At 39.9% G+C, this 25,611-nt stretch overlaps 1 protein-coding gene across 3 annotated transcripts in view; it reads right to left on the bottom strand.

Annotated features, from left to right (window-relative positions):
* The window catches only part of cbl (Cbl proto-oncogene, E3 ubiquitin protein ligase), a 231,039-nt gene that overhangs the window by 163,430 nt on the left and 41,998 nt on the right, over positions 1–25,611 (bottom strand). The window lies entirely within an intron of this gene.

Genomic DNA, 25,611 nt, shown 5'->3' with positions numbered 1-25,611 from the left:
CAGTGTCTTGCATAGATTGAGCAAGATTTCCTAATTTTATGGCTGCATTCCATTTCCCTTCCCTATTATCTATTGAACTTGGATGCTAGCTTTTTATGATTCATACACAAGGACTCAAATTCTTCCAAGCTGCATCTTTCTGCAGTCTCTCCCCATTTAATTAATATTCAGCTCGTCTATTCTATCCTGCCAAACTGTATAGCACCACATTTCCCACATTATGTTCCATCTGCAAAATTCTCTGCCTACTCACTTCACCTGTCTATAATCACTGACTCCTTCTGTCATCCTAACCAGGTGCCTTCTCATTTATTTCTGTGTCATCTGCAAACTTGGCATCAGTACATTAATTTCCCTCGTCCAAAGCATTAATATATATTGAAAATATATGTATTGGTCGTGGTACACTGATCCCTGAGGCACTCCACAAGTTACAGGCTGCTAAACTAAAAATGCCCCCCTTTAGCCCCATGCTGTTTTTATTAATTAGTAAATCGTCCATCCTTGCTAATATACTACCAACACCACGGGCTCTTATCTTATTAAGGAGCCCAATGTTTGGTCCCTTATCAACTGCTATCTGAAAATCCAAATATGTAACATCCATTGTTTTCCCATTAACTATCCTGTTTGTTAGATCCTCAAAAGAATATTAATAATTTTGGCAGGCATAAATAATTTCTCCTCCATGAAGTCATGCTGACTCTGCTTGATCACATTATGTATTTCTAAAGGTTTTAGACTTTAACATACTTACATTATAGGTCCTGCTTTGGATCTTCCTCAATCTAACTTACAGTATTTCTTTCTGTGACTTTTAATAATTCTAAAATGATAGAAAAGCCAGAGTGAAACACTGGCTTTTTAACACACTGCCAAAAACTAGATTCCCAACAAGTAATTTTATTAAAAGTAAAAAAACACAATAAAGTGCCAAAAAAAGTCAAGACAATCTCACCATCGTAACCTTGAAAGTTGTCAGAATGTAAACCAGGCACCAGAACACATACTTAACCAAATAAAACAACTTATGGGAAGTTCTATCAGCACTTCCTCAAACTGCAACTGAGTGTTAGCACCTGTTAGGCCGCAATGTCAGCACAGTTACACTGGCCCATTATTGTTCCTTCACTCGACATGAAAAAATGCACTTTGTAAAGCTTATGTAGCAGCTGAGGGTAGCATTACACATCAGGTGGACACTGCATGACCTTGCTACATAGATATGCTGTGTACAGTAATTAACGAACAAAGATTTACTCATTTGTTTTTCTGTATACATTTGGTCTAGAGATCAACTGCAGCAAATTTTATCTAGGTTCTGGAAAAAAAACCTTTATATTTGGTGAAAGACACTGCCCCTTTCAAAATTACAATTAGCTGATAGCATTAATTCAGAAAGCACAAATAAATTCTTGTGAATTAATTTACTGCTCCAAATTGAACACTAGTGACAGCACAAACTAGAAGTACAAACTTTCATTTACCAGTATGCTATAACTTAAAGAGAGGTCTTAAAGTGACACCCAATAAGACATAAGGAAAATGTAAACTGAACTAGAAAGTGACAGAAGGCCTGATCTTAGACAAAAGGATGAGCTTTGAGGAGTTTTCTTTCTTCAAGAGAAATTTAGAGTGGAGTTCTAATGAATTGGACAAAAGCAGCTTAAATCTGACACTAATGATGGAATAAAAGTGGAATGAAGAAAGCGAGAGACCAGAATTAAAGGAAAAGAGCCTGTGAGGGGCAATAAAATTGAAAGAGAATTTCTGAAGGATAAGGTTTCCATATGAGTTCCAGATAAGAACAAGGATTATAATTAAAAAATACAAATAAAAAAGATGCACTTCAGTCAACAAGATTAAACATCTGTATTTTGTTGTTTTATTTTTCAACTAAGCCTCTCAAATCTGAAAAATCAGATAATGTCCATTTTAGGAATTCAGTTTCTGCATCAAACAGCTCAACTTAAAGTAAAGCTTATATCTAGAAATGTCCTTGACACTTGCACAGCAATGTCCCTGAATACAACTTTGAACAGGTCCACTAAACTCATGAGCTCCCACCATAATAATTCCAACAGGTTGGGCGAATAATGTGTATGAATTCATGCTTTGGACTAGTACCTTGAATTGCAATAAAAATACCAATACCATTTTAATTAAAATTGCCACAATTGAGGGAGGTTAAAATTTGAATTGAGCTGATTTTAACCAAAACTCAGGATTAAAGTATCATGTTCTAATCCACTGAAGTCAATCCCCTCATCAAATAGTTTAAACCAAAATATAGGCAGCATAATCCTCATATGAAAGAGTATGTCAAATTGATTATCTTATCAAAGAATGTAAATAAGTTCATTTTCACAAGTGACAAAATTAAAGCACTAAAAACTATAATACTTTATTAGTGTTTATCAACAAAAAGTCAGTCAATCTATTTCTTCTGGAATAAATGTCTTTAAGAAAAGAATAAAAGAACCCACAATTCAATTGTAGCTTTCAGAAAAGAATGAGGTGAGTTCCTAAAGATAAATTACATGGCTGCCTAGAAAGTTCAGAAGTGGCGACGAAGCTAAATAATCCTTGTAGAGATTTGACTGGGTCTAAACAAGTCAAATGGTCTTTTTCTGTGTTGCAATCGTTCTGTGATACTTGAAAATGGGATTTGACAATTAGTTGGCAATTCAAATAAGAGCAAAACTCAGGAAGCATACAGAAACTATTAGATTTTCAAGAAGCTTTGTTATTCCATATCAATTTTTACAATGAGTAAAATATACTGTCTTGGATACTGAATTTGGAACATTCTATGCTGGCATCAGAAAGCAATTTATTTTATCAGATTTACTCCTTTGATTTTTTTATTACACACAGACAACGATAATATCTCTATGTTTCTAAGTAAAGAATTTTACAAATATTGATGGCTACAATAATCTGGGGAAAGAAAATCACTTTTTGGCCTTATGCCACAGTTAGGCATGAATAGGCTCTGTTCAGAAAAATACAGGCCACTAACGTTTCGTCAAACTATTTTAATTTGCATTAACTGAATGTTTCATTAACATTTCTGTTTTTAAAACTACAAAATTTCAACAAGGTTGCAGCAATTTATATTCCAGCCATTTTGTTGTCAAGGTCCATAGCCTTTGCTGTATCCAGTGCAGTTGACTATGACTACTTGCCCAATGGACTGAACCGAATATCTGATCACCTCTATTCTCGGGGGGCAGCCAGGTAGGATGATCCATTCAGCAGTTTTAGTTGAATTTTGAATGATGCTTGCCATGTCTCCACATCAAGGGCACTAAACTGTAAAATTAAACAATGGAAACTGCTCTCCCTCAATTACAAATTGAAAAAAAATGGAAATTTATTGTTTTCCCTTTAAGCCTCAACTCACTTATCAATCAAAAATTTATCTAACTCAGCCTTGAATATATTCAATGTCCCAGCCTCTATGACTTGCAGACAGAATTCCAAAAAAAAACAACCCTCAGAAAAATTCCTCTTTAAACTGTTTTTTTAAACTGGTTCACAATTCTAGATTACCCAAAGAAGAAGCATTGTTTCTCAGCATCCTGTCCTACCAATATCCTTTAGCATGTTCTACATTTCAAATAAATCACCTCACATTCTTCTAAACTACAATGAGGGTAGCCCAAAACTGGTTAACCTTTTCTCATATGATAAGGCCAACTCCAAAACTGAAACATTTAGATTCTGTACCCAAGGACTAGTTCCAGATGTCAAGGGGAATCAGTTCTGGAGAAGTTCAAATCTTGAAGAAATTTCATTAATATGAATCCTGCGTAGAGTTACACTCAATATTAAGTTATACCCGGCAGCTTGGGGAAAACTATTGGTGTAGATAAAGGTAACTGTGTTTTCAGTTGCTACGTGTCAAGTTTCTTTAGTGTTTTTGGAGGTGTCCTCATTGACCTAATGGTAAGTATTCTAAAACATTCCTCAATCCACAGAGCACCCAACTTGATCCATCCTGTAGCCACAATATTTATAGGATGGTTAAGTAAATAATCTGGCCAAGAGTAACCCCCAAGATGTTGACAGTAGGGAATTTTGTGATGGTAATGTTAACAACCATTATTAGGAAGATACTTAGTCTCTCTTTTATGATGGTCATTGCTTGGCATTGATCTAAGTATCAGTTTGGTCTGAACATTATACAGAATAATCTTCAGTTAGACAGATTTAGCAGGTCACCAGAAAAAAACAATTTTGTCAAAAGCACATATTCGTAATTGCAGTCATTGTCTAATGCTAGTGCTAGATATTGTGTTTCTCAGCAGTAACACATAAAACAACTTCAATAAACTACTTTCAGCCAGCTATCACATACTGCTACTGAAAATGATTCTACCATGAAGTGCAAGGGAGTGAGTTAATGTGTCGATAAGATGGCTTTAAGAGGTGAACTTTGTCTTTTTTTTTGAAATGACGAAAGGATGAAGCAGGGGCACTGAGTGGTGCACTCAAACAAATTAAGTAAATAGCTTAAGGAATCTTGGGATTTTTTTTTCTTTTTTGAAAGGTTGAAATAATAGAAGCAGCCTGAATGGGTGATGTCAAGTTCCCACAGTACCAGGATTTTTAGTTTTAACGTTCTGCAGCTGCTGGGGTCTTGAATCGAGGTGTGGAAGCTCATTTTCCTCTTTCTCTTCCGTCCTTTTGCCTGATAGGGCAATTGTTTCCGATTCTTTTCTTTTAATTCTGCCAGCACTACTCTTTCCATTTTTTTTTCCTTCTGCTAGAGCTGTTCTCTCTTTCTGCTTTTCTTCTGCTTTCAGTTGTAATTCAAACTGCTTTATTGCCTTTTCATGTTCAAGTTGCTTCAGTTAGCCGTTTCCAAAGATTCCAATGGCATTTCTGTTAATCCTACATGTTGAGCTATTGTTGCAATTATCTCCCGTTTTTGCACAGACAAGACCAACTTGTCTGCCAATTGCAAAAGCTTTGCCTTACTCACTCCGTAAAACTCCCAAATTGATTTCTTCCACCCCAAGGAAACTCTTCGCAACTGAAACAGGCATTATTATACAAGGCATACCCTGTTTAAATCAACCAAGTGCAAGCCCAAATTAAAAAAACTCACTGCTCACCACCATTGAATCAAATAATTTTAAATCTTACCTAGAATTAGAGAATTTATAGAGTCATTGAGTCATAGAGATATACAGCATGGAAACAGACCCTTCAGTCCAACCCGTCCATGCCGACCAGATATCCCAACCCAATCTAGTCCTACCTGCCAGCACCCAGCCCATATCCCTCCAAACCCTTCCTATTCATATACCCATCCAGATACCCCTTAAATGTTGCAATTGTACCAGCCTCCACGACTTCCTCTGGCAGGTCATTCCATTCACGTATCACCCTCTGCGTGAAAATGTTGCCCCTTAGGTCTCTTTTATATCTTTCCCCTCTCACCCTAAACCTATGCCCTCTAGTTCTGGACTCCCCGAACACAGGGAAAAGACTTTGCCTATTTATCCTATCTATGCCCCTCATAATTTTGTAAACCTCTGTAAGGTCACCCCTCAGCCTCCGACGGTCCAGGGAAAACAGCCCCAGCCTGTTCAGCCTCTCCCTATAGCTCAAATCCTCCAACCCTGGCAACATCCTTCTAAATCTTTTCTGAACCCTTTCAAGTTTCACAACATCTTTCCAATAGGAAGGAGACCAGAATTTCATGCAATATTCCAACAGTGGCCTAACCAATGTCCTGTACAGCCATAACATGATCTCCCAACTCGTGTACTCAATACTCTGACCAATAAAGGAAAGCACACTAAACGCTTTTTTCACTATCCTATCTACCTGCATCTCCATTTTCAAGGAGCTATGAACCTGCAGTCCAAGGTCTCTTTGTTCAGCAACACTCCCTAGGACCTTACCATTAAGTGTACATGTCCTGCTAAGATTTGCTTTCCCAAAATGCAGCACCTCGCATTTACTGAATTAAAGTCCATCTGCCACCATTGGCCCATCTGGTCCATTTCCTGTTGTAATCTGAGGTAACCCTTTTCACTGTCGACACTACATCTCCAATTTTGGTGTCATCTTCAAACTTACTAACTGTACCTCTTACATTCACATCCAAATCATTTATGTCAATGACAAAAAGTAGAGGTCATGTGTAGGTGGTTTAGCCAAGAGAAATGTAGGATTACAGGGATAGGGTGGGTCTGGGTGGGATGCTCGGAGGGTCAGTGTGGGCTTGATGTATTTGTAAAAACCCTTTGGATTCTCCTTAATTCTATTTGCCAAAGCTATCTCATGTCCCCTTTTTGCCCTCCTGATTTCCCTCTTAAGTATACTCCTACTGCCTTTATACTCTAAGGATTCACTCGATCTACCCTGTCTATACCTTACATATGCCCATGTCCCTCTAAATCTTTCCTACTCATATGCAGGCAGTTTTTCTACAATGCGATGGTTGTGTTCTTGTGCAAACTCACATTATTAAAAAATCGAGCTTTAGAAGCAGTGCTTGAAGTGTTGGCGATGTAATCGCGTTACAGTCAACACACATTTTAAAAGTGATCCCAATTCGTCAAACATGTTACAGCAAATTTGCATTCACATAACGTGTTATAGCAGAATGGTCTGTTCTTGTCCAAATGTCTTTTAAACATTGTCACTGTACCTGCATGAACCACTTCCTCTGGCAGTTCGTTTCATATATCCGCCATCCTGTGTGGAAAAAGTTGCCTCTCAGGTCCCTTTCAAATCTTTCTCCTCTCACTGACAAGATTTGAACTTGGGTCCCCGAAACATTATCTGGGTCTGTGGGTTAACAGTCCAGCAATAATACCACAGGGCCATCACCTTCCCCCCACTGTTTAATGTAGGTAAAAAGGAATTCAGACATATACTTGCACCTTTTTCATTGGGTAAACAAAGTGGTGTTATAGAGACCATCATGGGGCCACTTTCAGGGAGCTATTGATTTAAACCCCCAAGATCCCTCCTCTGTAGATCAATGGTGTTCAGGATCCTGCCATTAATCATGTCTCACAAATTTTGATTGAGTTTTTTGAAGAAGTAACAAAGATGATTGATGAGGGCAGAGCAGTAGATATGATCTATATGGACTTCTGTAAGGCGTTCGACAAGGTTCCCCATGGGAGACTGATTAGCAAGGTTAGATCTCATGGAATACAGGGAGAACTAGCCATTTGGATACAGAACTGGCTCAAAGGTAGAAGACAAAGGGTGGTGATGGAGGGTTGTTTTTCAGACTGGAGGCCTGTGACCAATGGATTGCCACAAGGATCGGTGCTGAGTACTCTACTTTCTGTCATTTACATAAATGATTTGGATGCGAGCATAAGAGATACAATTAGTAAGTTTGCAGATTACACCAAAATTGGAGGTGTAGTGGACAGCAAAGACGGTTACCTCAGATTACAACAGGATCTGGATGAGATGGGCCAATGGGCTGAGAAGTGGCAGATTGAGTTTAATTCAAATAAATGCGAGGTGCTGCATTTTTAGAAAGCAAATCTTAGCATGACTTATACATTAATGGTAAGGTCCTTGGCAGTGTTGCTAAACAAAGAGACCTTGGAGTGCAGGTTCATAGCTCCTTGAAAGTGGAATCGCAGGTAGATAGGATAGTGAAGAAGGCATTTGGTATGCTTTCCTTTATTGGTCAGAGTATTGAGTACAGCAGTTGGGAGGTCATGTTGCGGCTGTACAGGACATTGTTTAGGCCACTGTTGGAATATTGCGTGCAATTCCGATCTCCTTCCGATCAGAAAGATGTTGTGAAACTTGAAAGGGTTCAGAAAAGATTTACAAGGATGTTGCCAGGGTTGGAGGATTTGAGCTGTAGGGAGAGGCTGAACAGGCTAGGGCTGTTTTCCCTGGAGCGTTGCAAACTGAGGGGTGACCTTATAGAGGTTTACAAAATTATGAGGAGCATGATGAGTCTTTTCCCTGCGGTCGGGGAGTCTAGAACTAGAGGGCATAGGTCTAGGGTGAGAGGGGAAAGACATAAAAGAGACCTAAGGGGCAACTTTTTCACGCAGAGGGTGGTACGTGTATGGAATGAGCTGCCAGAGGATGTGGTGGAGGCTGGTACAACTGCAACATTTAAGAGGCATTTGGATAGGTATATGAATAGGAAGGGTTTGGAGGGATATGGGCCGAGTGCTGAAAAATGGGACTAGATTGGGTTCGGTTTATCTAGTCGGCATGGACAGGTTGGACCAAAGGGTCTGTGTCCATGCTGTACATCTCTATGACTCTACAACTGTATACTTTTCCTTAACATTTGACATCCTTAAGTGCAGCACCTCATACTTACCCGGATTAAACTCCATCTGCCATTTGTCCATCCATACCTATATCCTGACAAATCCTTTGAAATCTTCTATACTATCCAGAACTCCACCAATTTTTGTGTTATCTGCAAACTTACTAACCCACCCAAATACATTTTCATCCAATGTATATCACAAATGGATTCCAATACCAATCAACATGGAACAACATTCATCATGGATTCTTATTAAATAGCCTTTGCAGCAGTACATCAAACACCTCTTGGAAATCCAAATCTACTGCATCTCCTGATTTCCCTTTGTCTGCACTGCTTGTTACCTCCTCAAAGGAGTTCCAATAAATTTGTCATGATCTGGAGATGCCAGTGCTAGACTGGGGTGTACAAAGTTAAAAATCACACAGCATCAGATTATCGTCCAACAGGTTTAACTGGAAGCACTAGCTTTCAGAACGCTGCTCCTTCATCAGTTGGTTGTGATGAAGGAGCAGCGCTCCGAAAGCTTGTGCTTCCAATTAAACCTGTTCAACTATAATCTGGTGTTGTGTGATTTTTAAATAAATTTGTCAGACATGAATTTCTCTTTGTGAAGTGACTTTGGGTCTGCCTGATGATGTTATGTGTTCCTAAAAGCTGTGCTATTACATTCTTTGTAATGTGAAAAATCACAACACCAGGTTATAGTCCAACAGGTTTATTTCTAAGTGCAAGTTTTCAGAGCGCTGCTCCTTCATCACATAACTAGAGGGGCAGGATCAAAGGACACAGAACTTATAGTAAAGGATCAAAGTATACAATCAGTGAGATGTATTAAATCCAAATTAGATTGTTATTAAGTCTTTAATCACTTAGAATTGGGAAAAAAGGTCTCAATTGATTAATATGTAAATCCCAGAACTTCTTTCAAGTCACGGTTCCAAGATAACAAGGTTTTATCAGTATAAACAAAAATCTCAGCTCAGACAATGCATTAAAAGGTGCGAGGTTAAAGTCCGTCTTATCTCAATCTTGATTCAGACCTGTCAAATCCTTATCCAATTTCTTTTTGAAGAAAGTTACTGTTGAATCTGTTTCCATGACATTTTTGTGGCAGTACATTCCAGAGCATAATTTACTACATAAATTTTCATAATAACTCTTTTTAAGCCAGTGACCTTAAATCTGCTCCCTCAGGTTGCTTACCCTTTCCCTTTTCTATCAAAACCCTTTGTGATAATTCATGATAGCAATGTTATAGCTCCTCTCAATTTCTCCAGTTCCAAGCAAGAGAAATATTGTTGTTTCTAATCTTTAGTCATGCATCAACAATACCATTCCAGAAAACCTCTTCTGTACTCCAAGCAAGGCCTTGGCATCCTTCTTCAAGTCTGTTGTCCAGTGAAAAAGAAACATATTCATTCAAAAGGTAATAGACATTTGGAAATCATTGTCTGGAGTTCATTGTCTGAAAACATAATAGAGGCTGATACCCTCAATTCATTTAAAAAAATGTCCAGAGATATTAAAGAATATGGGTCAAAGGCAGGTACATGGAGGTAGGCCACAGCTCTGCCATGATCTCACTAGATGACGGAGCAGGCTCAAAGAACTGAATGGCCTACTCCAATGATAAGCGAGTTTATTCCGATAGTCTGTATCCCTGGAGATTATGTACTGGAAAATGCAGTTAGGTTGGCACCAATTGCAGCAGGTGAAAACACAATGGATAATATGGCCTCCTCTGTGCCATATCTAAATATCTTAAAAGGATCAATGTGCAATAACATACAGAGAGGACAGGGTGGCAATTACGTGGTCAAACATGGACACAATGGGTGAAATCACTTTGTACTGTAACAATTGAATTATTCTAATTGGACACTAAAGCTTAGCATAACCTTTCATTTTTGTATTCAGCTCTCTGTTTACCAAGCCAAGAATTCCATTTTCAGAAAGAAACAGCTTTGTCAATTTGCATCTTCAAAGAGTTGCAAGCATCCCCTAAAATTGCCCTGCAGTTTAGGTAGTCATTCCTTATATATTGTCAACCAAAGTATATCACTTCAGATAAATTTCTTCCTTTATTGCTCCAAATCTGTATGGGGGCTCAGTGGTTAGCACTGCTGCCTCACAGCAACAGGATCCCAGGTTTGATTCCAGCCTCAGGTGATTGTCTGTGTGGAGTTTGCACATTCTTCCAGTATCTGCGTGGGTTCCCTCCGGGTGCTCCGGTTTCCTCCCACAGTCCAAAGATGTGGAGATCAGGTGAATTGGCCACGCTAAATTGTCCGTAGTGTTAGGTACATTAGTCAGAGGGAAATGGGTCTGGGCGGGTTACTCTTCGGAGGGTCAGTGTGGACTGGTTGGGCCGAAGGGTCTGTTTCCACACTGTAGAGACTCTAATCTAATCTTAGGGCGGCATGATGACTCAGTAGTTAGCACTGCTGCCGCACAGCACCAGGGACTCAGGTTCGATTCCCACCTTGGGTGACTGTCTATGTGGAGTTTGCACATTCTCCCTGTGTCTCCGTGGGTTTCCTCCTGGTGTTCCAATTTCCTCCCACAATCCAAAAGATGTGCATGTCAGGTAAATTGGCCATGCTAAATTGCCATGTCAGGAGTAAATATTGAGTAGGGAAATGGGTCTGGGTAGGTTACTCTTCGAAGGGTTGGTGTGGCCTTTTTGGGTTAAAGGGCTTGTTTCCACATTGTAGGGAATTTAATCTACTCTAAATTTAAAACTATCCACTGACCATCTAATTTACCCGTCCAGGTCTTCTTTTAGAATTGTTGCACATCTAAACACCTCACCTACTGTGTCCATTGCTCTCAATGTCCTCTCCTCTACATTGACGACACAGGCTTTCAACTTGTAGAATGTTTCAGAACATCTCTGGGACACACGCACCAAACAACTCCATTGTCCTGTGGCTGACCACCCATTCTGCCAAGTCCATGCAAGTCCTAGGCCTTCTCCAATGCCAAAGCCAATCCATCCGACGCCTGAAGGAAGAATGCCTCATCTTCTCCCTTGGCATCAATATTGATTTCACCAGTTTCCTCATCTCCCCTCCCCCTCCCCCTATCCCAGATCCAACCCTCCAACTTGGCACCACCCTCTTGAACTGTCCTACCTGCCCATCTTCCTTCCCATTTATCCGTTCCAACCTATCACCATCACCACCCATCTTCATCTATCTATCGCCTTCCAAGTTACCTTCCCCCAGCCCCAACCCCCTTTTATTTATCTCTCAGTCCCTTGGGCCTCCCCCACATTCCTGATGAAGGGGTTATGCCTGAAACATCAACTCTCCTGCTCCTTTGATGCTACCTGACCTGCTGTGTTTTTCCAGCACCACACTTTTTGACTCTAATCTCCAGCACCTGTAGTCCTTACTTTCCCCATTTTACGATCCTGCTTATATCGACACTGACACTATCCCTAAAACTGCAATGTATTTTGATATTTGGATTAGAGTAGCATGATCTTTCAAACTGCAGTTTAAACCCAGTAGCTTGAAGCAGCAATTGGGAGTTGTTGACAAGAATGAAAAACTGTGCAAGAGCTAAAGGAAATGAGGAAGGAAGTAAGACTGCAATAAAGCCACAAGTGTTTTTGCACTGTGCAGCATCTATCAGCAGAAAACAGCAGCACAACCCTCCAAAATGGGCTGTTAAAAATGCTGATAACACAACTCACACCCAAAGGCTTTTGTTTTGCATACATCTCTACAAAACATTGGCATCATCAGTCCAAACAGACTTAACTATTTCTGTGTTAAGAGATATGTAGCATTTAAAATTCCTGGGCACAACACTGCCTTTACTCTTGTTTCAGTTGGTAGCCGGATATAAATTTACCAAAGGGTGCTTCAGCAGTAATTTTCAACAGGAAGCACCTAGCAAGTCAAAACTTTTTTGTTTTCAAAATATACTTAAGATATTAAATAAATTAAAAATCATTTATATGAAATTCTTATACTTAGAACAATCAGGTCAGAAACAAATTCAACCCAAAATGTATTGTTAGCATAACCTCAAAATATATCGCAATTAGAGATGTCTGGAAACCAATGATCAGACAGGATGCCACTCGATATTTCTGCACCATCAGTTTGAGAGATAACAGTAATTTAAACACTTAGTGAAGAACGTTAGACATTTTGAAAATACATTTCCTTGGCATTTCCACTACATGCTCTCTTTGCTGTGTGGGAGATTGCACGCATAAAGAGCATTGGCAAGGTGGGATGAGCAATTTGCTTCTACCATGTCAATTTAATGTTTTCTGATAACAATTTATTTTGGTTTAGTCCACAGAGATAATCTAAAAACAATTAACAAATTAAGGAAATTATCTTATCAAAATGCATATTGGATAGGAAGTTCCAGGCAGGAGCAGAGAGACTAACACAGAACGATCACAAATCACACACGAGAAGAGCATCATGCAGAACAATCTCAAGACTCTTGCAAGCAAACATTACAATCTACCAACGAACATAAAGCAAGCAACTCCTGCAAAATTTTATTTTCTCATTTCACATTAAGATCACTGCGTACTACATGAAATGCAAATACTTCAATTGGATGCACCTCTGATGGGTTACTCATGGCAACATATACAAAGAATGTTTGTATCACATATTTCACAGATCTGGATAAGCAATCGACAATTACTCATTAATGTGTAAAGCAGTGAGGTTTATCAAGGGCCAAATACACAGGAAGACGCCATTTGATAAAAAAACAATATTTTGATAACCACAGTTTATGCTTAATTTGCTCATTCCAGGATTCCCTCCTGAAGGAAAAATATGCTTGCACTGAAAATTCACTTGGTCCAGATCACAGAAATGTTACAGTCACAGAAGGAAGCCATTTAGCTCAAAGTGACAGCACTGGCTCTCAAAATGACCAATTTATTTAGTGTCATTCCCCTGCCTTTGTCACTTGAAAAGGAACAATTTAATTTCCTTCTGGAAGCTTTGATTGAAACCCACCACCACACACTCAGGCGGTATATATCAGGCCCTGGAAAAAATTCTTCCTCATATGACTTCTGTTCTTTTAACTAATAAAGTTTAGACTGTGGGATAAGAAGGTAGGCCGAAAATGAGAGGCCGAGTAAATCTGATTGACAGTCTTTGGAATTTAGAAGGATGACAGGTGAACTTATTGTGAAATTCATTATGGAGAGGTTTGGCACAGTAAATACTGAGAGGTTATTTCCCTTGGCTGGAGAATTAGAAGAAGAAAGCATGGTTCAGATTAAGGGGATGATCATTTAGGACTGAGATGAGGACAAGTTTCTTCATTGAAAGGGCAGTGAATACTTGGAATTCTCTCCTCTGGAGGGTAATGGATACACCATCACTGAATATATTGAAGACAGAGATAGATTATTGGTCTCTGAAAAGGATTTAGGAAGAAGCTGGGAAAGAAATTGGTGGAACAGGCTCAATGGGCAATATAATCTACTCAGTAAAGAAGAAGAGTTACACCCGAAACATTGACTTTGCCACCTCCTGATGCTGCCTGGCTTGCTGTGTTCTTCCAGCCTCCTGCCTGTCTACCTTGGATTCCAACATCTGAAGGGGTTTTTTTGCCTCTAATCATAGACAAAGTAGTCCATTTATCTATCACTTCATTCATCATTAAACTATTCATTTGGCGCATCCTGGTTGATACATACACTCAAGGTAAAAAAAAAGTGTACTACAGAATTTCCAAGGATCCAGATTTATAACCTCTATGACCTAGAAAGAACAGGTCAGTGTAGGATCACCATCTGCAGGATCCCTTCCAAGTCACATCCAACCTGACTTTATATCACCGTCCCTTCGCCTTTGATGAGTTAATATAATAGAACTCATTCCCTGTCAGTACTGAGAGTATAACATACATGTTTTCAGTCAAATTGAGCAGATAAAGAATAATGTAGAAGTTTAACTAAATGTCACATTTGAACAAAATGGTAACAATAGTACTCTAAAGAAGAGAATGATTATAAGAATGAATTACAATTTATCATTTAGGTTTTACCCAAGGTTTTACATCAGTACTGAATCTCTTGCAGTTCATGACATATATTGATGATACAGAATTGAATATAAAGGAGGCAAATTAAGAGGTTCCAAAAATTGACCCCGATGGTTGAATCGTAGCGGTCACAGAAAAAGGTTCTTTAGCCCATCAAGTCTGCACCAGTCAAAAACAGCCATCAAAATATTCTAATCCCACTTTCCAGCATTTGACCCATAGTCTTATATGCCTTAGCATCACAAATGTACGTCTAAATACTGCTTAAATGTTATGAGGGTATCTGCTTCTATCATCCTTAGAGGCAGTAGATTCCAGACTCCCACCACCCTCAGTGGTGGAAAAATATTCCTCACATCTGTGGTGGGTAAGTTACTTGAGAAGATTCTTAGGGGTAAAGATGCATTTGGAAAGTCAGGGCATTGATTAGGAGTAGTCAGCCTGGCTTTGTGAGTGGGAGATCATGCCTCACAAATTTGTTAGAGTTCTTTGATGAAGCGACCAGGAAGATTGACAAGGGCAGGGCAATATACATAATCTATATGGATTTTAGTAAGGCCTTTGATAAGGTTCCACATGGTAGGTTGCTCTGGAAGTTAGATTGCATGGAATCCAGGGTGAGCTGGCAAATTGGATACAAAATTGGTTTTATGGCAGAGGGGAATAGTGAAGGATGCTTGTTGGACTGGAGGCCCGAGTGTAGTGGAGTGCTTCGGGGGTCGGTTCTGGGCCCATTTCTGCTTGTTATCAAGATCAATGATTTGAATGAGAATGTACAAGGCATGATGAGAATGTACAAGGCATGATTAGTATGTCTACTGATGTCACTAAAATATGAGATATTGTGGACAGTGAGAAATTGCAGCAGGACTTTGATCAGCTGGGAAAGTGGGCCAAGAAATGGCAAATGGAGTTTTTTTAATATATGTGTGAGGGAAATTCATTTTGGAAAGTCAAATCAAGGTAGAAGTTTCATGGTGAATGGTAGGACCTTAAGGAGTGTAGTGGAACAGAGGGATCTTGGAATTCACGTTCACAGTTCTCTGAAAGTGGAGTCACAGGTAGACAGGGCAGTAAAGAAGGCATGTTGCATACTGGACTACTTCATTTATACATTGACTATAGAAATTGGGAAGTTATGTTGCAATTATACAGGACGCTAGTGAGGCCGCCCTTGGAGTTCAGTTCTGGTCATCTTGTTATAGGAATGATGTTATTAAATTGGAAAGAGTGGAAATTTACAAGGATGTTGCCTGGACTCGATGGTCAGAATTATAGAGACAGGTTGGACAAGCTAGGACCTTTTTCTTTAGAGCGTTGGAAATTTGAGGTGAGACCTTTGAGATGTGTAAGATCATGAAAGGCATGGATAGGGTGAATGCATTCAGTCTTTTTCCCCAGGGTTAGGGAACCAGGGACGAGAGGGCATGCTTATGGTTAGAGGGGAAAGAATAAAAGGGAATCTGAAGGGCAACTATTTTACACAGAGGGTGGTACACATATGAAATAAGCTGCCAACACAAGTGGTTGAGGCAGGCACATTAACAACATTTAAAAAGGTATTTGGATCAATATAGGGGTAGGAAATGATTAGATGGATATGGGCCAAGTACAGGGAAATGGGATTAGCGTGGACAGACATTTTGGTCAGCATGGACTAGTTCAGGCCAAAGGGCCTGTCTCTGTGCTGCAGTATTCTATGACTGTATAGCATCCCCTCTAAATCTCCTGACCCTTACCTTAAATCTATGATCCTTGGTCTTTAATCCCTCAATTATGTATGCCTCTCAATCATGTCCCCCTTAGACTCTTCTGCTCCGAAAGAAAACCCCAGTCTATCCAATCTCATTCATAATTAAAACTCTCCAGCTGAGGCAATGTCCTGGTAAATTGCCTCTGTAACCTCTCCAGTGCAAACACATCCTTCTGACAATATGGAACAAAGAACATAGAACACTACAGCGCAGGAACAGGCCCTTCGACCCTCCAAGCCTGTGCCAAAAATGGATTCCAGAACTGTACACAATACTCTTAGCTGTGGCCTGACCAACATTTTATACAGTTCCAGCATAACTTCACTGCTCTTAAAATGTATGCTTCAGCTAATAAAGGCAAGCATCCCATATATCCCATTTGTTTACTTCTCCCACTACACCAAGGACATATTCACCAGGGTCCCTTGTTGCTTCCCAAGTCCCCACTATTCATCATGTATTCCCTTATTAGTTTGTCCCACCCAAGTGCATCAGCTCATTTGTCCCAAATGCATTCCATTCGCCATTTTTTCAGTCCAACTGACCAGGCAGTCAATCCTCTCCTGTAAGCAAAGGCTATCATTCCTCATAATTCAAAAGCCAACTAATTTTCCTATAGTCTGCAAACTAATAGATCAAGCTTTCTACATTCAAGTCTAAATTATTTATATATACACTACAAAGAGCAAGAGCCCCACCAGCGATCCCTGTGGTACCCTACAGGGGACAGCTATAAAAAAATCCCTCGACCATCACCCTCTGCTTCCTGCCACTCAATCAATTTGCCAAGTTTCCTTGGATCCCATAGGCTCTTACTTTTGCTATCAGAATCTCATATGGGACCTTCCCAAAGTCCCTCAATATTGCTTTCAAAGATTTCCCCACCACTGAGGTTGGGCTGACTGGCCTATAGATACCCAATTTACCCCTTGCTCCCTTCTTGAATAATAGTCCCACATTTACTGTCCCCCAATCCTCTTCAAAAAGGCGAGAGGGGAATTGAACATGCTAGTCAACTCACAAAATTTCTTCCCTTGGCTCACTCAGCAGCCTGGGATACATTTTATCTGATCGTGGAGTTTTAAGCCTGCCAGACCAATGAGAACTTCCTGAGCCTGGGCCTCCTTCATCGCCGCACCCTCACCACCAAACGCCTGGAGGAACAATGCCTCATCTTCTACCTTGGGACCCTCCAAACACATGGTATTGTATTAATGCGGATTTCACCAGTTTCCTCATTTCCCCTCCCCCCAACTTATCGCAGTTCCAACTTTCCAACTCGGCATTGCCCTCATATCCTGTCCATCTTCCTTCCCACCTATCCACTCTACCTTCTTCTCTGGCCTATCACCATTACTTCTCACCTCCGTCTATCTATCGCACTCTCAGCCACCTTCCCTCAGTCCCACCCCCACCCCCCTCTCATTTACCTCTCCACACCCTTGGCTCACATGCCTCATTCCTGACGAAAGGCTTTTGCCCAAAATGTCAATTCGCCCGCTCCTCTGAAGCAGTCTGACCTGCTGTGCTTTTCCAGCACTCCACTCTCAACTCTGATCTCCAACATCTGCAGTCCTCACTTTCTCCCAATCAGAACTTCCTGTCTATGCTAATTTCTTGAAATATATCATGGTCCTTCTCTCCGATTTCTGTACCCACACTCATTTCTGTTCATTTTTGACAGAGATAATGTATTCTTTAGAACCCAAACTACATCTTCCACTTCCACACAGAAATTACCTCTATGGTTCTTAATGAGCCCTATTCTTTCCTTATTATCCTTTTACCTTTAATATACTTAATCATAGGATTTCCTTTATTTTATGTCATTACATCTTTCCATGCCCAGTTTGCTCTCCTGATTTCCATTTAAGTTTCCCTTTGTACATACTGCACTCCTCTAGGACTTCTGCTGTTCCAAGTCCTCAAAATCCACCATAAGCCCTCTTGTTCTCTTTATTCAATCTTGTTCTATCCCCTAATAACCAGGGTTCACTGGATTTGTTGGTCCTACCCTTCATGGAAAGTTGTTAGCCCTGTACTCTCCTGATTTCCTCTTTGATTGTGTCAGAGCAGTGGGATACAAAGTTACCTAAAAAGTCTCTCCCCCAGCCGACTCTGGCCAAATCATACCAGATCTTACTAAAATTGGCCTTCCACTCATTTGGAACTGGAAATTCAGGCCCATCCTTGTCCCTTTTTATAATAATTTTGAATCTAGTGGAGTTGTGATCCCTATCTACAAAATGCTCCCCAACTGATAGTTCAACAATTTGCCAGCTTCATTCCCAAAATCCAAGTCCAGTAATGCCCTGCCTCTTGTTAGTGCTTCTATGTGCTGGCTTAAAAGGCTCCTATAGATTCAGAGTCATACAGCATGGAAGCAAATCCTTCAGACCAACTAGTCCACACGAACCATATTCCCAAACTAAACTAGCCCCACTTGCCTGTGTTTAGCTCATATACCTCCAAACCTTTCCTATTCTTGTACTTATCCAAGTGCCTTTTAGAGGTTTTACCTGTATTCAGCAATTCCTCTGGCAGTTCATTCCACACACGAAAAATTCTGTGTAAAAAGAAAGTTACCCTTGTGGCCTTTTTAAAACTCTTTTCGCACCTTAAAAATGTGCCCAGAGTTTTGAACTCCCTCACCCTAGGGAAAAGACCCTTGGTATTCACCTTATCTATGCCCCTCATGATTTTATAAACCTCTATAAGGTCACCCCTCAAACTCCTATGCTCCTATGAAAAAAAGGCCCAGCCCGCTTTTATAATTCAAACCCTCCACTCCTGGCAACATCCAGGTAAATTTTTTCTGAACCCTTTCCAATTTAATAATATCCTTCCGATAGCAAGTGAACTGCACACAATACTCCAGAAGAGGCCTCACCCAGATCATGTACAACCTCAACAACATATCCCAACTCCCCATACTCAAAAGATCTGAGCAATAAAAAGAATTGTGCTGAACACCTTCTTAACCACCCTATCTACCTGTGACGTAAATTTCAAAGAATTACATACCTGAATCTCTAGGTTTCTTTTCTACAACACTACCCAGCCCATACCATTAATTGTATAAGTCCAACCCTTATTTGCTTTACCTCACATTTATCTAGATTAAACTCCATGTGCCACTCCTCAGCCCATTGACCCAATTGATCTTTGTAATCTTGGATAACCTTCCTCACTGTCCACAATACCACCAATTTTGGTGTCCAACCTCAAATTTACTAACCATTCCCCCTAAATTCTCATCCAAATCAGTTATATAAATGACAAACAAAAGTGGACCCGTTTTTAAAATTCCACTCCCTTTAAACCTTGCATACTATGCTGGGAAAGTTTAAATCCCCTATTATTATTACGTTATTTCTTTTATACTTCTCAAAGTGAGGAAGAAAGCCACAGAATGCACAAAGACATTAAATGGGCTGGGTCAATGAGCTAAACAAGATTACAATTGGAATTCAATCCTGTGCAAGGACAAGGCAATTCATTTGCGGAGAACAAAACACAAAAGGAAAACACCACATTATTGAGAAATATAAAGAAATACAGCTGCATTAGAGTGCATGTCTACAAATACCTGAAGGCAGTAAGATAGGAAGAAAAGGTGGTAAGGGCATATAGGATACTATATTTTACTGACTGAGGCCTACAATATAAGAGCAGGGAGGTAATGCTAAAACTATGTAAACTAAAAGATTAATAAAATCACAGGTTAACTAGCATACTTATTGAACATAGCTTTAATCATCACATTATAATTTGAACTGATGAGAAGGCACAGAGAAGATTCACAGGGATATTGTCAATATCTAGTGGAAAATTCTAGTTACGATGAAAGATTGGAAAAACTGAAACAGAGGAAGCTTTGGGCTGGGGGGGGGGGGGGGCAGGGTTACATTCAATTAGGATGTGAAAAAAAAACCTGGATGGTGTGAATACAAAGAACTATTTCTGCTGGATAAGTCAATAGCCAGGGGCATGGATTCAAAATAATCGGTAGAAAGACTAAAAGAGCTGAAAAGTAGCTTTTTCATCTGGAGGATGCAATGTTTTGAAGTTCAGTCAGAACGGTAGTGATGGCAGAAACATTCATTGCATTAAAAAAAACACTTGGAAAGATATGTAAAGTGCCTACAGGGCTACAGACCAAGAGGTAGAAGGGAAAACTAACTTTCCAAATGGCAGAAACACTCGGCCAAATTGGCCTCTTTTCTGTGCAGAAGATAATTCTTTTATTAACATTGACTAGATATGGTTCTACAAGCACCTCGAAATATCCTAAATGAGAAGTGCATTAAGAAACGTGTGATTTTCCAGAACATTTTCCCTTTAACTGCAGCACTCTTTATTGTGACATAGTTCAGAATAGCTAACTCAACAGTGGCCAGTGATTGAACCTAGATCAGTTATGTAGTGAATATGCTTACTGGAGTTCTCTCGAAGTAAATATTTCCAACTTGCTTATTAAAGCAGAAGTCACAACTGTGAGAGAGAAACATTTCAGCCATTTCAACACTTCTTATACAACACCAACCCCACTCAAGGCAGTTTTCAAGCCTACAGCACAGTTAAGATTTTATATAGTTTCTGAATGAGTGTGCAGCAACAGGATGCACTGTTTGCCCATGTTCCAATGATGGAGATGTTCGAGAAAATATTAGCCCTCAAAGTAATACTGTAAATTTTGTAAAATTAGACTCTGAATGAGAATGATATGGATTTTAAAATAACTCAAGACAAAAGGATATTTCCCAAAAATGTGGTTGTACTCAAAAATATTTATTGATCAAAGTTGTAAAACAACTGGTCTTCCATCCTTCACACTTCAGGATTATTAATTTTAAAATCAGATTACTTTCGCTCTGAAGTGATAATGAATAGTAATCTACATCAATCACTAAGTGATGGCATTGTTCACCAACACCCCATTTATTTGATGCATAACTGTGCAAAATAATTGTGATGAGCTACCACTCTCAAACTGGATTGTCAGAAAATTTTTTTTAGAAACTCTCATGCATAAAGTGTCAATCATACTAAAGTCTCAAAAGAAATCATACTGTCACAGCAATTTTGAAACTGAACTTCCTTCCAGCTCAACATGTAAACTTCAATCACCCAAATATTGCTTTCCTCTCCTAAAAAAAAAGTCTCCATTCAAACAATACACAACAGATAAAACGTACAACATCTAAAACCACAACTCATTTCTGGCTTTGTCATCTAATCATGCTAAGACACTAATCAAAAACAGAGATTTAACACTAAAGCAGCAGATTAAAATGTCATATTGCCTTCAGGAAATTAATACATTAAAGGACTCCACAATGTAAGTAAACAGATTACAATCTGAATGAAATCACCAATCATAACACTGTGACCAATCTATTTTGTTTACATATGTACTAATAATCAATAATAACTGTCTCAAAGTTTGAAAGTTTACAGAAATCAGTTACCAAGCTTTGAACCATTCAAAATAAGGTTTTTTTTACATTAGCCATCAAAACACATTTTGGGTTGCAGGTAATCAAGTCTGGGAGGGAGAGGGAGACAAAGAGGACAATAGATTAGATTGGAGGCTGAAGGGAAAAAAAACAAAGTCTGGAGTTAAATACTACAAAATTTCACAACTTAACTGAGTAGTTCAATTATCAGACTGAATCCTCAGTCTGGTCACAAACTATGAGCAATACTTTCACTAGCTTTCCTTCAATAATGCTGATTTGGAGAAAGAACTAATAAAAACACTGAGGGAAATCTACTTCTTTTTCACAATCTGATACCAAAAACTCTCTCAGGAATTTAGCTTCTCCCCCAGTTTGTGGGGGAAAAAAAGTTAAAACATTTTGATATGCTTGTTAATGAGATTGTTGGTGCTAATACAACCATCATATACCTACAATGGCCAAATATGCAAGTTGCAAACCTGTTGTGGCTTTTACAAGAAATATTTCCATTTAAGGAACGATTGGCTCCAACCTACAAAAAAAATTATTCTTTCTTTTCATGAGCTTAAAGATTTGTTAGAACATCCTGGAAAAAAAAGGAAAAGATCATAAGAACAAAATGGGTTTCAGTGTTATTCTCTCTTAAGCTTCCATTTAAATTTCATATACAATTTTAAAACCATTAAACATTGCCAAATCACCATTTTGTCCTATAGGAGGTAGCATTTTATAAAATTGCAATGCAATAAGCATTTGAATTAGGCCAGGGATGTAAAAAAAATTCAGAATTGTTCACAAACTTCCAGAGATTTACATTGAATGAAGTACTTTTGAAATGTAAACACTATTGGAATGCAGAAAAATCAGCAACTAACTTACAGAAAGCAAAATTCTACAATATGATAACAAGCACAATTTGTTTTTGGTAATGCTGCTTGAGGCATTAATTTAGCTAGGATACCAATACCCTGCTCTTTTTCAAAACTGCAGCACAGGATTTTTACATCACCTGAGAAGGTGGACTAGGCCTTGGGTTAACATCGCATTTGAAAGACAGCACCTGCAAAAGGATATGTCTTGGGTCCACTGCTGTTTTCATTTTCACAAATAACCTGAATGAGGGCGTAGAAGGATGGATTAGTAAATTTGCGGATGACACTAAGGTTGGTAGAGTTATGAAGAGTGCAGAAGGATGTTGCAGGTTACAGAGGGACATAATTAAGCTGCAGAGCTGGCTAAGAGGTGGCAAATGGAGTTTAATGCGGAAATGTGTGAGGTGATTCATTTTGGAAGGAGCAACAGGAATAAAGAGTAAGGGGCTAATGGGAAGATTCTTGGACGTGTAGGTGAGCAGAAGGATCTCTGTGTTCATGTACATAGATCCTGAAAGCTGCTACCCAGGTTGATAGGGTTGTTGAGAAGGCATACAGTGCATTAGCTTTTATTAGTAGAGGGCTCGCGTTTCAGAACCTTGAGGTCAAGCTGCAGCAGTACAAAACTCTGGTGCGGCCGCACTTGGAATACCGCACATAGTTTTGGCATTGTAGGAAGGATGTGGAAGCTTTGGAAAGATTTCAGAGGAGATTTATTAGGATGTTGCCTGGTATGGAGGGAAGGTCTTACGAGGAAAGGCTGAGGGACTGAGGCTACTTTTGCTGAACAAAAAAAGGTTGAGGCACACAAGATAATCAGAGGGTTAGATAGGGTGGACAGTGAGAGCCTTTTTCTCAGGTGGTGATGGCCAGCACGAGGGGGCATGGTTTTAAACTGAGGGGTGATAGATATAGGACAGATGTTAGAGGTAGTTTCTTTACTCAGAGTAGCAGGTGCATGGAACGCACAGCCTGCAACAGTAGTAGAGCCACCAACTTTAAGGGCATTTAAATGGTCATTGGATAAACATGGATGATAATGGAATCGTGTAGGTTAGATGGATTTCAGATTGGTTTCACAGGTCGGTGCAACCAAGGGCCAAAGGGCCTGTACTCTGCTGTAATGTTCTATGTTCTAAAGCACTGAGGTGAGCACAAGATTAGGCTGATACTCAAGTTTTAGAATGTAACTTGAGCACACAACCTTTTAACTAAAGGAGCAACAGTGATACCAGTTGAACTATGGCAAATGCTCCAAGGGTCATTTTTTTATTACCACAAGGTCCTCGTAAGATCTTCCCTCCTTATTGTATCAGCGAAATTATTCTACCTCAGAAGTTCTATCATTATAAAGAACATTACCATTAAAAATGTTGCACATTGAGAAGGAGAATATATCTGTAATATCTTCCTAAATAAAACATATCACCCAAACCATTTACTGTTCTCCCCTAGTAAAATATTATCCATAACGGTAAGACATATTGTTTTTAGGTCAACTAATACCAATACCATTGTAACACCTTGTGTTTGCATAGCGCATTTAATATAGGGAAACTTCTCAAGGCACTTTAGCCAACTCTGTGCCAGCATTTCTTTGACTAAGCTCTTGCTTGTTTTTAAACACTTGATCCTTCACCCTGAACCAAATGACTACATATATGTAACTCATGAGCCTTTCACACTGAAGGTACCTCAGCAAATATCAGCAGACATGTTCCCCTTTCACAAATCTGACTCCCAGGTATCACTTATTGTTTTGGAACTGTCCTCAGTGCTGACCCAAACCTAATGGCAGCTTTTGCAGCTTCAGAATGCTGTAGACAGAAGTACATTTAAGGATACCAGAAACTAAAGGATTAAAAATGGTGCTTTTACAATGAAATGGGAAAATACAGATATGAAGGAGAGTTAGATATTCAGGCGGGGCAGAGGGAAGATAGAAACTGAGAAATCACTTGAAGGTGAGAAAGGTCCAGAACTGACTGAGTTGGAGAAAGATTTCCTACATGAAATGGAGAGTTAAATGGGGAAAAGAATGCCACCTTAACTGGGTAGGAAGAATAGAGTTCAGCAGCTTGAAATGCGAATGCAGTGCAAGAGGGGACACAATGTCAATCTGAAATAGAAGGGAGAGTTGGAACTGAAGAGAGCAAATGGACAGTTACAAGTCCACGTAGAAACTTGCTTTCACGTGGCAGGATAATTCTTCAGGAAAAAGTGAGGACTGCGGATGCTGGAGATCAGAGTCGAGAATGTGTTGCTGAGAAAGCACAGCAGGTCAGGTAGCATCCGAGAAACCGGAGAATCGACGCTTTGGGCAAAAGTCCTTCATCAGGAATGAGGCTTGTGGGCTGTGGGGAGTGATGGATTCATGGCACCTTTCCCTGCCACTGCAGGAAGTGCAAATCCTACACCCACACCACTCCCCACACCATTCCCCACACCTCCGTCCAAGGTCCCAGAAGATCCTTCACATCCATCAGAAATTTACATGTACCTCTACCAATCTACTGCATCTATCGCACCCGGTGTGGTCTCCTCTACAATGGGGAGACAGGATGCTTTCTTGTGGATCATTTCAGAGAACATCTCTGGGACACCCACACCCACCAACCCTACCGCCCCATGGTTGAACACTTCAACTCCCGCTCCCACTCAGTCAAGGACATGCAGGTCCTGGGTTTCCTCCACCGACAAACCATTACTATGAGGAAGAACGCCTCATATTTCGCCTTGAGATGCTGCAACCACATGGAATAAATGTGGATTTCAACAGCTTCCTCATTTCCCCTCTCCCCATATTATCCCAATCCCAAGGCCTTCAACTTGGCACCACCCGCCGTACCTGTCCGTCACTCCTCCCTCTGACCTTCTTCCACTTATTGCTTTCTCAGCTACCCACCCCACACCCCTCCCATTTATCTCTCAGCCCCCTTGGCCCACAAGCCTCATTCCTGATGAAGGGCTTTTGCCCAAAACGTCCATTCTCCTGCTCCTCGGATGCTATCTGCCCTGCTGTGCTTTCCCAGCAACACACTCTCAACAAGGATAATTCTTCAGCCATAAGTCTTTTGAGAGCTGGGGCAGCCTTTTTTGTTAAGATGCTGACTAATTTTAAGAGTTTGTTGTTAAATTGGCAGATTTTTCCGATGCTAAATAAATCACTTGCATATAAAAAGAATTTAGGA

This window comes from Hemiscyllium ocellatum, chromosome 29, assembly GCF_020745735.1.
Source record: "Hemiscyllium ocellatum isolate sHemOce1 chromosome 29, sHemOce1.pat.X.cur, whole genome shotgun sequence".
Classification (NCBI taxonomy): Eukaryota; Metazoa; Chordata; class Chondrichthyes; order Orectolobiformes; family Hemiscylliidae; genus Hemiscyllium; species Hemiscyllium ocellatum.
This window is presented reverse-complemented; position numbering and strand designations above follow the sequence as displayed.